Source organism: Staurois parvus, unplaced genomic scaffold (genome assembly GCF_062004578.1).
Source record: "Staurois parvus isolate SC_StPar_1 unplaced genomic scaffold, SC_StPar_1.0 ptg000080l, whole genome shotgun sequence".
NCBI lineage: Eukaryota > Metazoa > Chordata > Amphibia > Anura > Ranidae > Staurois > Staurois parvus.
Window position 1 is genome coordinate 10573402 of NW_028317876.1, and position 16604 is coordinate 10590005.

Consider the following 16604-nt stretch of genomic DNA (forward strand, 5'->3'; position numbering starts at 1 on the left):
GTAGTACAGTGTCACTATGGTGACACTGTACTGCTAGGGTGACAGTATGTAAAAAAAAAAAACATACACAATAATATAAAAAATAAAATAAAAATGTCAAAACATTTTTTGAAAAATTATAATTTTTGCTTATAAACTAATTTTTTTTTTGTTACTGAAAAGATAGATTAATAAATTTTGGCCACTATTTATGAAGAAAGATTATTTATTTGCCAAATTTTATAAGAAAAACACTTTTTTTTTTCAAAATGTTTGAACTTTTTCATTTATATAGCAAAAAAAACCAAAACATTCCAGTGGTGAATAAAAACCAGCAAAATATAGTTTTATCTGTCTCAAAAAAAATGCTAAAAAAATGCATATAGGTACAGTGTTGCATGACCGTACAATTGTCATTCAAAGTGTGATAGTACTGAAAGGTGAAAATTGGCCTGGACAGGAAGGGGGTAAAAGTGTCCAGACTTGAAGTGGTTAAAACATACATAGTGAGACCTGGTGGTTTAGTAAAAGGGTTTTTTTTTGTTAGGGCTCATGTACAGGGCCAACTGAGACTGTATTCTGCCCAGATTACCAAATTTCTGTGGTGGGTGCGGCCAGGTATTTCTGATCAGCTGAGGACAGAAAACCTGTGTAAATCAATGACAGTCTCACACTGCCCTTAGTGTCCCAATAGGTACCAAATAAAGATCCTTTACCTAAGCTATGTTGTGCGTTGTATTTATTGTGCGCAAGAACCAGCACATTCCTAGCAACTGAGATGTGTGCCACCAAGCCTTTTATGTTCTACACAAACAATAACACAGTACATGTCAGAATAGGCAGATATATTATTTTCCAAACTGCAAGGTGTTAATCAAGTAGTCTTTGTAGAATATCCTCAGCTGGTGCCAGTTCTGACCAGACAAAATCTTGTCAATTTTTTTTGGACAGCCCTGTAGTTGATTCATGAGTTTTTTAGCTGCTTGACCTCCTCATGCCTTGTGACAGTAGGAAGTGAAGAAGACATAAACTCTCTTGCCGCCAAAAAAAGATATCTGGTTGTAGCTAAATTTGCATATTGGTCATTAGTTGATATTTTAAAGTAGCCTAAGAGGCAAGTTAAGGAAACATTCTTAGGGTGAGTATCATGTATTTGAGGTCAATAGGTTCCTATCAATACCTAAAGAACTTGGGATCTGCACCAAACCATATGAAACAAAGTGCCCATTTTAAAAATTGTTAGAATATATAATGTCCTACAAGTTTGTATGCTGTGACTTCATGCCAAGAGGGCACTCTAAAGCTACTGAATAAAATGTTTCACATGAGATTTTATGCTTGCTGTAACTTCAAAGTCAGAAACAGATGCAAACAAATTCAACACCTGTAATCAGTTTAGCACCTGGAATTTAATGTTTTATGCTTTGACACAAGGACTTCTGGAGCTTACACTAAAAAGAAAGAAATTCCATGTGGATGTTACTTGATATCATGGAAGACGAATGGTTTCTACCTTGGCAGAAGTTATTCTTTAAGAGACTGAGAGTGCTAGGATTCTCTGTGTTATTCACACTGAATAGAAACACAAAACAAGGACAGCGGAATACAGTGCCTGTTTAGACAAGCCATTCATTTTTGTGCTCTCAAAATAAAGCACTATCATTTTATACTGTGCAAGTATTGGTACAAAGACATTTAAATCCTTGTTTCTGCGCAAATGCCTCCTGCCATTGCACTTTAGGGTTATTAAAATGGTAAAGAAGATAGATCGCATAAATAAAAGGTTGCACGTAGGCCAGATATGCACAAAGCAGGAAAATTACTGTTAAAAAAAGATTAGTTATATTTTAACTGCTGCACATCTTATGAATCCAGGCATCAGCTCAATGAGAAATTGTACTGGAGTAATTTATATACATCCTGCAGGTAAATCAGTTTATGAGATTCTGAACTTTAATTTCCGCTCAATAATTTAAACTCTCACATATAATACTTCACAGTTATGCAAGCTCCAAGGAACACCAAAAAAAAAGAACATATTGATAAAGTATAATTTGAACATGGATGTGCACATACATTTAGCAATGTCCTTAGTATAGCTTTATGTATCTTGTTCAGTTTGCAATTAGTTTTCTTCCCCTCTTGACAGCACTGAACAATATACCTTAGATTCTCATACTAGAATGAAGAAACTGCCAAATTTGAACATCCTGAATTAGAAGGTTATCCAACACTCTCCATTCTACTTAGGCAAGCCATAGCTAAAATAAATATGTACAATTGCCTTTTCAACTGTCAGTAGGGAGGTGTCTAAGCATCAGTCCCCACCTGTCATCAAACACAAGGTTCTAGGCATTAAAGTGGACAGGAATTCTAAAAATGATTATTTCTATGTTATAGAGAACATTAAGAATTGTTAATTGTGTCGGTCATATCTAAAAAAAAAGTATAGTTTTCTGGAATTTCTACTGAAAAGCAGCAAAGCACTTTCTGGTATGCCTTGACACTCCAGTGTCTACAGCCTCATAGCTGTATATCTGTAGTGTGAAATCTAAGACACTATTTTCTCTGACTGCTATTAGAATATTTTGAGTAAGATTTGATGATGTTAATACTATGCTGCTCACTGCTCTAATTGCTGAAAACTCTGACATGGTGATGAAAAGCCTTGCATCAACCAAGATGGCAACCTCTACACAGAGATACAGTACAGAGAAAGGCATGTAAGTCAGAAATGTGGAAGGATCAGCTACAAGGAGACCACATGCAATAATAGTAACGAGTCCTTTGTCTTCTGTCTATCTACTTTAACACAATATATTGTTCCACAGCAAGCTACTACAAATTACATGTCTTCAATATGGTATTAGTAATTAATAGTATTAATCAGAAAATTATTTTTTTTTATAGAATTCCACACCAGCAGAAGATAGGTTTTACGAAGTCACCAGTGAATATCTGTTCTGTGGAAACCCTTCTGTAGTTCAGCTCTCATATTATAGGCTGCCTACCTTCTGGTTTATGCTCCTCAAAAATAACTTTAGGACCTCTGTTCCTTGCCACATGTAGAAAGTATAGTGGTGGATAAATAGACATATCCAGAAATGCATATCATGGGACTTCATTTCTGGTTGACTGAACCCACTTGAGCTAATACTTTTGCACAGCTACAGTTGTGTCCAAAATTATTCAACCCCCACTGAAATTGAGTGTTTTGGCCAGTTTGACATTGCTTTTGATCATTCAGTCATCTTGCTTACATTTACATTAAAGAGGCACTTGTAGGTCAGACAAATATAACATAACAGTTATAATGAAATAACCACAAATGTCTTTTCTGTGCTCACAGCATTATCAGTTTTATTCAACCCCCAAGTGACATTCAATCTTAGTACTTAGTACAGCATCCTTTTACAGTTATAACAGCTTTTAAACGTGAAGCATAGCTTGACACAAGTGTCTTGCAGCGATCTACGGGTATCTTCGCCCATTCTTCATGGGCAAAGGCCTCCAGTTCAGTCACATTCTTAGGCTTGCGCACTGCAACTGCTTTCTTTAAGTCCCACCAGAGGTTCTCAATCGGATTTAAGTCTGGTGACTGCGATGGCCACTCCAAAATGTTCCAGCCTTTCCTCTGCAACCATGCTCTAGTGGACTTGGAGGTATGCTTGGGATCATTGTCCTGTTGAAAGGTCCAACGTCTCCCAAGCCTCAGGTGTGTGACGGACTGCATCACGTTTCCATCCAATATCTCCTGGTACTGAAGAGAATTCATGGTACCTTGCACACGCTGAAGCTTCCCTGTACCTGCAGAAGCAAAACAGCCCCAAAGCATGATTGACCCTCCACCATGCTTCACAGTAGGCAAGGTGTTCTTTTCATCATAGGCCTTGTTCTTCCTCCTCCAAACATAGCGTTGATCCATGGGCCCAAACAGTTCTAATTTTGTTTCATCAGTCCACAGAACACTATCCCACAACTTTTGTGGTTTGTCCACATGGCTTTTGGCATACTGCAGTCGACTCTTCTTATTCTTTGGAGACAGCAAGGGGGTACGCCTGGGAGTTCTGGCACGGAGGCCTTCATTACGCAGTGTGCGTCTTATTGTCTGGGCTGAAACTTCTGTACCCACATCTGACAAATCTTTTCTCAGTTCCTCAGCAGTCACACGGGGACTTCTCTCCACTCTACGCTTCAGGTAGCGCACAGCAGTCGAAGTCAGCATCTTCTTTCTGCCACGACCAGGTAGCGTTTCAACAGTGCCCTTTGCCTTGAATTTGCGAATGATGCTTCCTAAGGTGTCTCTTGGTATGTTTAACATCTTTGCAATCTTCTTATAGCCATTGCCCTTCCTGTGAAGAGAAATCACCTCTTCTCTTGTCTTCCTGGACCATTCTCTTGCCTTCACCATGTTTGTAACCACACCAGTAAATGTCTAGAAGGAGCTGAGTATCACAGTCATTTTAAAGCTGCCTAATTGGTGCTTATTATGCTTGATTGCTGCTCGGTGACATCCACAGGTGTTTTCAATACCTGATGGAAAGCACCTGTATGAACCTCTGTTCTTCAGAGTGGTAGTCTTTAAGGGGTTGAATAATTGTGGCAATGAAGAAACCACATAAGAACCATTTACTACTGTATTACATAAACAATTGATGTCATTTTAGTTGCATTTGGGTAGTTACAACGTCCTTGTAGGATTTGATTCTGAATACAATTCCAAATGTACACTATAGTCCCTAAACCCCTTTACAGCATTGGGGGTTGAATAATTTTGGACACAACTGTAATACTTTTGCACAGATTTATGGAGTCATAGGAGGATATCTGCTCTGTGAAGGTCTTACCATGTGCATTCTAAAGATGCCCATGTAAAACAATTCTCTAGTTAAGCTCTCATCTTATAGGCTGCCTACCTTCTGGTTTATGTGCCTCATAAATAACTTTAGGACCTCTGTTCCTTGCCACACATAGAAAAGTATTGTGGCGGATAAATAGACATATCCCGAAACGCACATCATGGGACTTCACTTCTGGTTGACCGGATTCACTTGCGCTAATACTTTTGCACAGCATCCCCCCCCCCAAATTAATACTTTCATTCTCTTTTTTAGCATTATAATATTAAACATTACAACGTGTTAATATGCAACTATTCAACGCTAGAAGCAATAGGTTGACCTTTAACTTCTACTGAGAAATTTGTTAAGTACGAAGTTATATATCGCCCCACAAAGTATATATTTCAAAGCATAATACTTAGTCTTGGTAAATGTTGTGTCAAATGTGACAGTCTTGCTAATCAAATGTCTCCATTATGACAGACATGTGGAAGTAAAAAATTTATTCAGCATTAAACATGCCATATTTTTGAAGCTAAAAAAGGGAAGGGAATCAAACAGTGACAAACACTCTGTTACTTACTATTAAAATATGGGTGCTATTAAAATTAAATTGACAGTTGGCAGATTGTTACCTGACTGAAATGTCATTCCTTTGTTTTAGCATATCTCTCTGTTGTTTGACATCGTAGCTATATTAGTGAGCTCAAGCTGAAACCAACAATTTAAGACACTGTATTACTGTGACTTCTGCATATAAATGGGATGACTGGTGGCTGCAACATTTGAAGAGGTAGAAAAAGGCCAAGAGACTGTAAGCTGAGTAACTAACTCATAATGGATTGAGGGATAACGAAAAATTTCACCTGCTTTCTCCCCTAATGCATTCAAGAAAAATCTATGGTGGATACGGGCATAAAAGGACTTTTAAATGTACACTGAACTTTGTAATGCTTTGAAACAAATAGCTAATATCTAAACCTTCTAAAACCTTATCTAAACCTTAACTAAACAAGATAAAAATTCTTAAATAGACTTTCTCTATTACAGTCTTTAGCAGCAACCGCAGTATATGAAGTACAAATTAGTCTCACAGTGTATTATGTACAAGGCCAAATTTACCATTAGGCACAGAAGGTGGAAGAGGGAAAAGACCCTCGCATAAATATTGACCACATTTTTTTTACTATCATCAATAGAATAGCAGTCATCTCTTATATATGTATTTACACATTATTACAATTTTATAAGCTAGGGAAGGTCTAGCAAATCAAAGGTATGTTCTTGATAACTTTGGTGATATCTGTATAGGGTCTTACTATGTTTAGCTAACATTGTGTGCCAATTGGCTCCAGTGCTTGGAATCCAACCCTGATTGTGAAGGGAGCAATAGGGTAGCAAAAAGAAAGTAGATACTGCTGGGAGTGAGTTAAGCCTGTTGCTTGTTCTTAAAAAATATCCAGATCCAAGCTTTGAAACCACAAGTTACATACATCATTGTAAAGATTTTTCATTCCACCCATTAAAGATTGGGGTTGCCTGTGCTCCTGTTGTTGTGACTCATTTGTTTCGATGATTGTCACCTGGACAAGAAAAAATGGGAAACCTACCTACTTGGCAAAGCCAAAAAAATGAAGCAAGTTCAAATCCATATAACAGTATAGCTTAGGAGGGGGTTCTTTCAGATTTCGATTAGTTGTATATGAAATTCAACCACTTTATCTTTGCCTCCCCAGCCCTATCTTTCGCAGCCACAACCAAACTGCAGCCAATGTCTGAATTTTAAAGAGCACTATCAAGGTGTATGCTGCAGCTCCAGGTGGGTCCACCTCACAGTCCCTTTCACCTCCACTGTATTCAGGTGCAAGCACTGCTCAACAAGCCATGTGGAAAAAATGTAATAGGATCCAAAGGGCTGCAATCTTGAAAACTGCATCCACTTTATTGGCTTTATTGAGAATCTTTAAAATGTCTTTTATAGCAACAGTAGACACCATAGATCACCAATAAAGTGGATGCAGTTTTCAAGTGTGCAGCCCTTTGGATCTTTAAAGGGAGCCATGCCACCCTCTCCATCATGTGACAGTACTCGAGCTAAGCAAATGGCCACTTAGCTCTAGCAAATTAATATGGAAGAAGAACTTATGCTCCTTCAGAGAGGGAAGCACTGTAGATTTTGCAGGGTTGGACACAGAAAAAGGAGTGCCAAGGGAGTGCTGGGAAGGTGAGTATAAATTGTTTGGGAAAAGAGGGCTTTGCACAGAGACTTTCACTTTGCCTGAATGTCTCTTTAAGTCCTCTTTCATTTCGTAATATCTAACAGTAAAGGATCATTGCCCTTTTTCAAGATGTTATATCAGTGTTTTCCAGATAATGTCTCTTTTTATTGCTGCTGCATTTGGTATGCTAAACCTCCTCCAAAAGCATCAAATTTCATGATAGTTTAAAGTGAAACAATAAATTTTGGAGGGAGAGGTATACCTATCCGGAAAGAAACGTGAAGGCTGCGATTACTGCCAGTCACTGATCTGCATTTAGGCAAGGAATTATGACTTCACTTCAGTTTTCCTGATCTGCTTAATTGATGCTCTATTGACACGTTAAGTAGAAGTCAGTACAGTATAACAGCTAGGCAACTAAACTTTTCAGTGGTGATCAACAATGGCAACCCCTATAATAACAGATTTACTTTTCTTCTAGAACTACTACAATATGTTTCAAAATTCAGAAAAGAAAACTTTTCTATGACAAAACCTATTTCACAGAACAGTCCTAACTTCCTATAGCCTAAACTTGGGCATATAATAGACTTCAACTGGCCAATCAGAGGGTAGTAGGGGAAATATGTGACCTTTCACATGCAGTTTATGTATGTTTCAGTGTCATTAAGTGTGATGGGGAATTGTCAGTCAGCTAGTTCCTTTTAACTACTAGGGGATATTTATCTAATAAGGCTGATCTCAAAAGCTGTGTAGGCTTCTCATTTATCAAGAGACCTTATGATCACAAGTGAAGCCTTGGGAAGACCAAGAGAGTGCCTGGTGGCCCTCAGGTACTTTGTCAGTCCTAATGTTACTAGTGAAGCAAGACACAAGAACTGCTATGACAACAGAAGGTGCAGATACCTCATTCTGCTCTGTTACATTACTAAACATAATGACCAGTTATTGATAAATTGAAATATTTTCAGCAGTTCCTGTGTGTGAGCTTCAACGTACCCCTCAGCCTTAAGAATTTGTGTGAAGGGAGATCTAGAGATGGGAGAGGACTATTCTTGAGAGATGAGGGCATGGATAACCTGAAGCTGTCTTGGGGGTTTAGGAGCCAGCTCCAAGTAATGGGGTTATGTCGGTTACATTTATTATGGAAATTCTTGCCCAATGAAGTGTGTGTGCTAATAGGACTGGAGAGGCTGAAAGGATACTCTCCTGGGTGCTGGCTCAGGGACAGAGTAGAGAATCCTGACTGGCTAGTTGCTGATATCAGTAGAAGGAAAGCCCAAGTATCCAGACAGATACAGTGAAATTAAATATTTCTACCAGAGAGGAGCCATCTCACCTGGAATATATACCAGTATGAAGCTAGGGTTAGGGAGCATAAGAGTGTGTACTCACTTTAGAAAGTACTCCTATTACTCAGAGTTTGTGTGAAGCCACTCTGTCTGACATAGACACCACAGCAATCCTCTGAAAGTGTCTTTTGGGCTGGTGACAGGTGGACTACAGCATCTAAAACCTGAGTGTACCAGAAGTTTAATATGTTAGGATAAGAAGCTGACAACTGCCTGAAAGAATGTGGTATTGCAATTTTAAAGTATTATGGTGTTTTTTAATTGGAAATATAATATGTAATATTGTAAAATATTGTTTTAAACAGAAAATGCCACACTGGGTATAAAACATGTTGTTTTGATAGGAAAGTTTTATTTTTGATCTATGAGACACAGGGTGGCAGTTCCAGACTTACCCCCCTTCACTGTTTCATTTGTAGCTACTTAAAACTGTCAGAAAATGATGATTTGGAAGGTTCCGGCAGCGTACCAAATATTGCAGCAGCAACAAAAGAGAATTTAACTGGGTTACACTGAGATAACATCACCAGGAGGAGCAATAATTCTTCCTTGTTAAATATTACCGGATGAAAACTGATTTAATACCTTACGCTGGTGCTTTGAGCATCAATACCTTTTTGAGAAGCGTGTCTGTTATATCTCCATTCCTCTAATTAAATGTCGCCATGTTTAAGCGTTATTAGAAAGAAGAATTGGACACATCTGATTACTGCTGGAAGAAGAAGAAAGCAAATGAATGCACCTCGTCCGCCAACATCCAATTAGACACAGCATTATTCTAGACAAATGTATAAAAAATTCAAAGTGCTCATGTTTGACATACATTTTATACAGTGCTTAATATCGCACTGGTTAAAGTGCTCTCAATGTATACAGAGATTAATGTCCATTAAATAACTGTTGCCCTGCTTCGTGGAATGCTATTATAAACTGCTGACAGGTTGTTATAAAGTACATATATAAAAAATAAGGAGCATTTATACAACGAAGGACAGTACAGACTGGGTTATGTATTAAAACAATGCTGTCATAACAAGCACTTGTGTAAACATGGAGAGCTGAAGGAAGCTTTCTCAAGGGCATTAGATATCAAGCAATCTTGTAATGTCTAAGGACTGAACACTCCAGCGTTTTATGGTGTGAGAAATGGGCCTTCATCTAACAGTCACCTGACTTTGCCTTGTAACTGACCCTTGACAACATGTGTTTTCTCCATTTTGTGAGTCATAAGTTAGTAGTAAAACTGAAAAAAGAAAAACAATACAGTTAACCAGTTTTGTCCAATCCTCAATTCATAAATACAAAGTCAAAAGTGAAAAAACCCACAACGGAAAATCAGATATAATTTCTTAAGTGGTTTGGCTGCAGAAAATTTAAATCTATTGGACTTTGCACACATTAAATCAGAAGTAAGCTTAAATAATAAGTCAAAATCCATCTGCTTCTGGCCTCTATACCATCAGAGGCTGCTGAGTGAATAATAAGGATAGTGGGGGGACCTAGAAGTAGCAGCAGATGAGATGGTGGTAGCAGGGTTCTGAGCAATGAGTGATAGCCTAGCTCAGTCAACATTGGAAATGGGAACACTGTGCATACTTGCAAATTATGGCAAGAGCTCACCTTTTCCATGTTAACGTTACTTCAGCTTCATAGGATAAAGTTCACCTTTTAACAAAAAATGATAAATGCACATTTTGTTGCTGATAAAAAAAATGTGTATTTACTATTTTTTGTTTTAGGAGCCTGGAAAGCATTACACCAGTGATCAGCAGATCGTGCGTGCTATGCAGGTCTCCTGCAGAATGTCAGTGTAATCTGTCTGCTCATACCTCGTACGGGCAGGCAGTTTTACACTGACATGAAGAATTAGTGAACTTCCAGAGTGCTCAGCAGCGCCATGGTAGTTCATTGACAAAAAGCCGCAAAGGCTATCGGGACTTGTAGTTTCCCATTCACAGAACTGGAGCCCCGTTCGGCCGGGTTTTTTTTTTAATTTGGAAAGCTGGGGGGGGGGGGGTGGAGAAGATCCCCTGCTAGCTATCATATAACATGTTACAAAAGGTGAACTTATCCTTTAAATGTAACTTACGTACTTTTGGGTAAAGAAAGGGAGAGTTAGAACATCTGCCAGGATTTTATTGGTGCTAATGGCCCTCTAGGAAAATGTATTTTCAGTTACAGTGTTCAGAAAATTGAGTGGAATCTTCCCAGCAGGCACACAACAGCAACAAATACACTTTGGGCTCAAGAAACAAAGCTTAACTAGAAGGACTAGGATCTTTATTTTCAGACATGTGACACAAATTTTTTTATTTCATTAGACTAAATATAATTGTCACTTTTTGGAATATACTGTAAGTGTGATTATCCTGGTGTGTTAGCTGTGTTAATTGTTAATTTTAGCGTTAATCATACTATTTGTGTCTCCGTTGGAGATTTCCTCTCATTACCTGTCCTGGTGACAGTGAGTGGAAGTCTCCCAAAGTTGTACATTGATTAAAAAGCAAACAAAAGTTCTCTGGCTGTATGAGTGCTATAAACCATGTTGTTTTCAATGCACAGTTGACCTAGAGGCAAAACGGAACCATTTTTAGTATCCTACAATGAGGAATAATACCCTTATTTTAAAAAAGAAACCTTTGTGATGAAGTGATGACATGTAAATACTTTGTGTTTTAGGAAGGCTTCTATATACACTGACATAGAAATAGGAGTAGGAATACAGTTAAACATAAACCAACAGCAACTCACATATGTTTTTGAATAAAATTCCAAGGTAAATCTAGACCCTGCCTTCATTATAGTAAGTGAATTGGAAGCAAAACTGTCAGCTAGAGTGAGGGTAGAACCTACTTAGATAGAATATCCCCCTTTAGGCAAACCGCATTCCTACTATATTAACACATAGCCATGTCAGCTATTCAGCACTGAAGAGCTGAACACCCCTCTGTTTGGTTTGCGGTTGAACAATCAAGCATCAAGAAAGTTTGAACGCGAACTTTGAACAGAAGGGACAATTCACCAAGCGGTATCTTACAGCATCTGAGTATGCGGTAAGATACTGCATAGCTGCTAAATACATTCTTCATTGTTTCAGTTGTCAGTAGGGATTCCCACTGACAGCTGAATGTACAAAGATTTGAGAGCATTGTCCGTCAAAAAAAAAAAAGACTAAAAAACATGAGGTCCCCCCCCATCCCTTCAGATCTGGTATGGATTTTGAGGGGAAACCCTATGCCCAAATTTTTTTTTAAATGGCGTGGGGGTCCCCCCCAAAATCCATACCAGACCCTTATCTGAGCATGCAGCCCTGATGGTCAGGAAAGGGGGGGACATGCGAGTGGCCCCCACCTGAACCACACCAGGCCTGAACAAGGGGGGGTGCTTTGGAGCAGAGGGGCTCCTTGCATTGCTTTGGCTTATCACAATGCACTGTCAGTGTGCAGTGCATTGTGGGACAGGGAGAGCGAATAGATCGCAGAATGCCCTTGCCGTTCGTATGTTTGCCAAACATACGAACGGTCGATGTTCGAGTCGAACTAATGTTCGAATCGAACATACAGCCCATCCCTACTATTCAGGCTTATATTTCCATCCCTCTAATTAAATGTTGCCATGTTTAAGGAGCGCACAGAAATTATGCAGAAACTAAATCCAAAACATATTTTTTCAGTTTTTAAATATATGAGGGTTAGAACCTCTGTCTGCTTTTCATTGATGTACTGTATATACACAACTGGTGTGAAGAGACTTCCACTGTAAATATAATTTTTATGTAAGATACTTGTGCTTTGCAATGGATTAGTGGAGGGTGTTTTGGTTCCTTTGAGCTCAGCCTACCATACCTGTCTGGTTATACTTTCTTAAGTCATTGTATAGTCATCTTTTTGATCTTAATCATTGTTTATGTCCAATGTTGATGTGAATTTCAGACATAATATATGGCCTTTACCAAGTGGCAAACAGTCACCAATGTTCAACTGCAACTGTGGTCAGATGGCAAATATCTTCCTACTTTTTAGTCTAACTGACATTACGTGGAAATAGGGAAGATAGTTATTGTTGTGTAACACCTTAGAGTTATTGCAAGCCAGAAGTACAGTTGGAGCATCAGGAAAAATGCCTTTAGCTTCTCATCTTCCCTAGAAGTGAGCAGTATCCAAGTCTAAAAGGCAGTAGAATAGGGTCCCAGGACCACCCATCCACATCTTGTATAAAAGGACTTCTAGGCCCCACAGGGCTCCTGAGTCAGCACGATGACACATCCCCCTCTGCACCCCTATCTATGAAATATGGCAGTGGCGATTAACTTTCCTGATATAGTAAGCATCAAGTGTGACCCCTTGATATCACTAAAGGGCCACACATTATTTTCAGGGAATGTAATGCTACACAAGCTGTCAGAGACTGCAAACATGCAGCAGGAGTTGGTCAAAGACTACAGGCATGCTACAATAGCTGGACAGAGACTGCAGACATGCTATAGAAGTTGTTGGAGACAGGCTTCAGGCAATATAGACTGTTAACAGATTACATGACACAGGGTATTAGGAAAACACAGATTACCATAGGGTAGTCTGTAGAGGCCCTGAGAACTGCATAGAATGTGCCAATGGGAAGCATTTTGGGCACCAGAGAAATATGGGTGCTTAATAAGTAACCTATAACCTCATTCTTCTATATGTAGACAGCCCCTGTTGCAAATTCCAATATTATACACATAATGTGCACTGTCCATTTTGCACTCTTGCTTTACGCTCATAGTTTGTATAGTATGTGATTTAACAGCTCTCAGTGAATTTCTGCCCATCTACCACTGACCACCAGAATAGATTGCAGTAAATTATTATGCAATGTGGGAAACAATACATTTGTCAATGAGCTTCTATGTCATATGTGTAGGTTAATCCCTGTGTACAAGGATGTTTCTATGAACAGCAGTGTATAACTTTGAAGCAGGCTGTTGAGGGTCAATCCAGGGATTTCTATACTCAGTTAAATTGTGCTGTTTATTATAGTGTCTTTAGCCACTGATACAAGTGATTATCTCTGCTGGATGTGAGCTTATGAATAACACAATAAAAAAATGAGGCTGATAAACAACAGAGATGTTACGGAACTGGAAGCCTATAATTCATTATTAACAAGAGGAAAGCAACATTTCCCAACACCCTGTAAATTCCCTAATAAACCGCTTTATTGGTTTTGTATCGTGCTAGTACATTTACGCGGTATGCATGCAAGTAATAGCCTTAGGGTATGTGCAGTTATAATGAGAATAAAAAGTTTATCTGTTTACAGGTATCTACAGATGGAGCAGGGTTTATTGCAACATGTCCCAAAAAGGCCTCTGAACACAACTCTTTGCTCTGGTTAGTTATGTCTGCAACTATTGGATCAGGGAATAAAAAATATCTAAATTCAACATGGAAATTCAAATTACAAAAGAGACCATAAGAAAAGTAATGCATCTTTTTCACTATTCTAAAATGTTGATAGTTCAGTGATAACTCAGGTTTAGCTAGAGATTGCATGACTAATTGTGGTTTAGAATCTTAAAAATGACTGCATTTCTGTATGTACCAGGGAATGGACTGGGAACCTTTGGTCTTGGGTCAAAACACAACCAACATCATAGTAGGGACAGATTTTGTGCTCTAAAAAAGTATACGATGCAAAGTGTGGCATTGTTAGGCATAATGAAAGGTGTGTGCTGCTTAAAGATATGGTTTACTGTGACATACCTTCACATCTTCTCGCATTAGCTATTGGCATTGGGTCACATGATATTTCAGAGATGTAGAGGGAGTTGGTGATGGAAACCTTCCTTTGGCAGACACTGCAATCCCAGGTCTGAATAGGGAGTAGATAGTTGTATAATGCTCACCATATGCCTCTGAGTCTGGGTCACAATCTGATTGATAACTGAATGGTAAAGCATCTCCATTAAGGGCTACCAACGCAACATACATGATTTGCCCTGACCGGAGGGATGAATGCCCCCCAACCTCTCCGATACCTACTATATTGATTTTTCCTGTCTACTATCTGTAGTATCTTCATTTTGTTCTCCCACCAATTCATTTGATCACTGATACTAAGTAGAAATACTCAGTATATTCAGGTATTGGAAGAAAGTGACTTACTCCTATGTGACAGCACAGGAGCTTGGTGATTGGCCACTCAGGCACCAAGTATTGTCACACCGAGGAAAGGAGAGAATCCTTAGCCCTCTGTAAGTTTCAAGTCACAACTTTGAGCTTACCCAGGACTTTGCCTCTCTGCTACCAGCTGCAGTGATGGGGGAGAGAAATGAATATAATATGTGCGGCTGAGGAAAGAAGCAGTTAAGTAAACCTGTTGTTTGGCCTTTCATGGGCAGTGTACAGGTTTACTTTTCGATGAAACTATGCCTTATCACTTTATAAATAGTATTCATTATCTGGTTTGTTACATTTTGCCTGAAAAAGGCTTTTAAATTATCCATTGTGCCCAGTGGCAGATGGTAAAATCTGCTCATTGCCACAGGAGGCTGTCTACAGTTATCTACAGTTGACAATGGAAAGGTTAAATAGAGACAACATTCCAGTGTGTCTCCATTTGCACATGGCAGCAAGCAACCCTTGAACATTTCCCTTTGGTATTATAATTGAAATACTTATAAGGAAAACTGATCAATAGGATATACGTACTATATACATAACTAAAAACTGATTGGGATCGGGTTTCATGAAGTACCACTTTCTATCATTAATTATTGCTACTTGTACTGCTTTATTGATAAAGGGAATTTTTTTGCACATACATTGACACATAAATGCTATTGTCTTAATTTCTTAAAAAGCAAAACAAAAAAAAACTACATATAAACTGCATATCATATAATGAACATTTCCACAAAAATGCATATTTAGTCTTCATCAAAAGTTTGCTTGTGAGCTAAAGAAGGAAAGGATTGGGATGTGTCTATGCTCTTTACATTACAGTAACTTGTTTTATTTTTATTTATTTATTTATAGCAACGTATGACTCATTTAATGGTGGAATGTGGACAGATACATCAAAAATAATAAACACTTTTGAAAACTGGCCTTTATTATTAGTTCTTAAGAGGGTCACCCATCTTTTTTTCTGAAGTGTTATTTTTATCCATATAGATATATGCCCATTTCCACTAAACAATTTTTTTTATAGATGACAGATGCTTGAAACAGAACAACGGGTTACCAGCTGTCAGTAAAAAATAATCATGCAGACCTCATTAGCTATATCAACATATAATTTTCTCAGTTTAACTATTGCAGTTTTTTTGTATAATAACAGAATCCTGGGAACGCGACCCCACTGCATTGACTATTGAAGCAGAAAATAATGTAGCCTTGGGCTTCTTGGTCCAGCATAATATTTTAATCACCCATTTGATTTGTCTTTTCTAACTACTCTCTCACAGCTCTCCTGCATTAGAAACATCCATTCTCAGATCAGGATGGAAAGGATTGGACTGGTGCAATACAGCAATACCCAGATGAAAAATTCAACAGGTAGGCTTTGCTTTCTCTATGCATTTCAAGGTGTATTGTTCAGAGTGTACCTTTATGTCTCCCTTGTTTTGTAATGGCATCATTTTTAGGCACATCATTCACAAAAACACATTCATACACAATATACTGTATGCACTCTGTGCACAACTATTTAATATACAGAAGTCCAACATAAAGAAGTGTATTTTAAATTTCCAATGCAGATCATTGGGTATTCAACATGTACACTAAATAAGGGTTCATTGGCATGGCCACCCAGGGTTGTGCACTGCCAGATCATTGCATTTCTATGGGAGGTATGGGCAAGAGTTTGTGATCAACCATGGAAAGGCAGCCTGAACAAATCAATGACAGACTGACACTGTTCACAGTTGTCTGTATGTAGTCTCACAAGAAGCAATTACATGAGGTTAGGGACAGATGAGAGTCCATGGGCACAAACAGTCTGCATACAGGACTGCTTCGCTGTCCCTAAGTCCATGTAATCACTCCTTCTGCGATTACATGTAAACAGCCATGGACAGTGTCAGCCTGTCATTGATCTATAGAGGCTTCCTGTCCCTGGCTGATTGCAAACGCCTGAAAGTACCTGCCATAGAAATATGCTGATATGGGTGGTGTACAGCCTTGCCATGTGAATGAACCCTGAGTAAAGTGAACATCCATATGTTG

At 38.6% G+C, this 16604-nt stretch overlaps 1 protein-coding gene across 13 annotated transcripts in view; it reads right to left on the bottom strand.

Moving 5' to 3' along the window:
• Positions 1–16604, bottom strand: part of TENM3 (teneurin transmembrane protein 3) — a 1391898-nt gene that overhangs the window by 692200 nt on the left and 683094 nt on the right. The gene's annotated exons all lie outside the window — the stretch shown is intronic.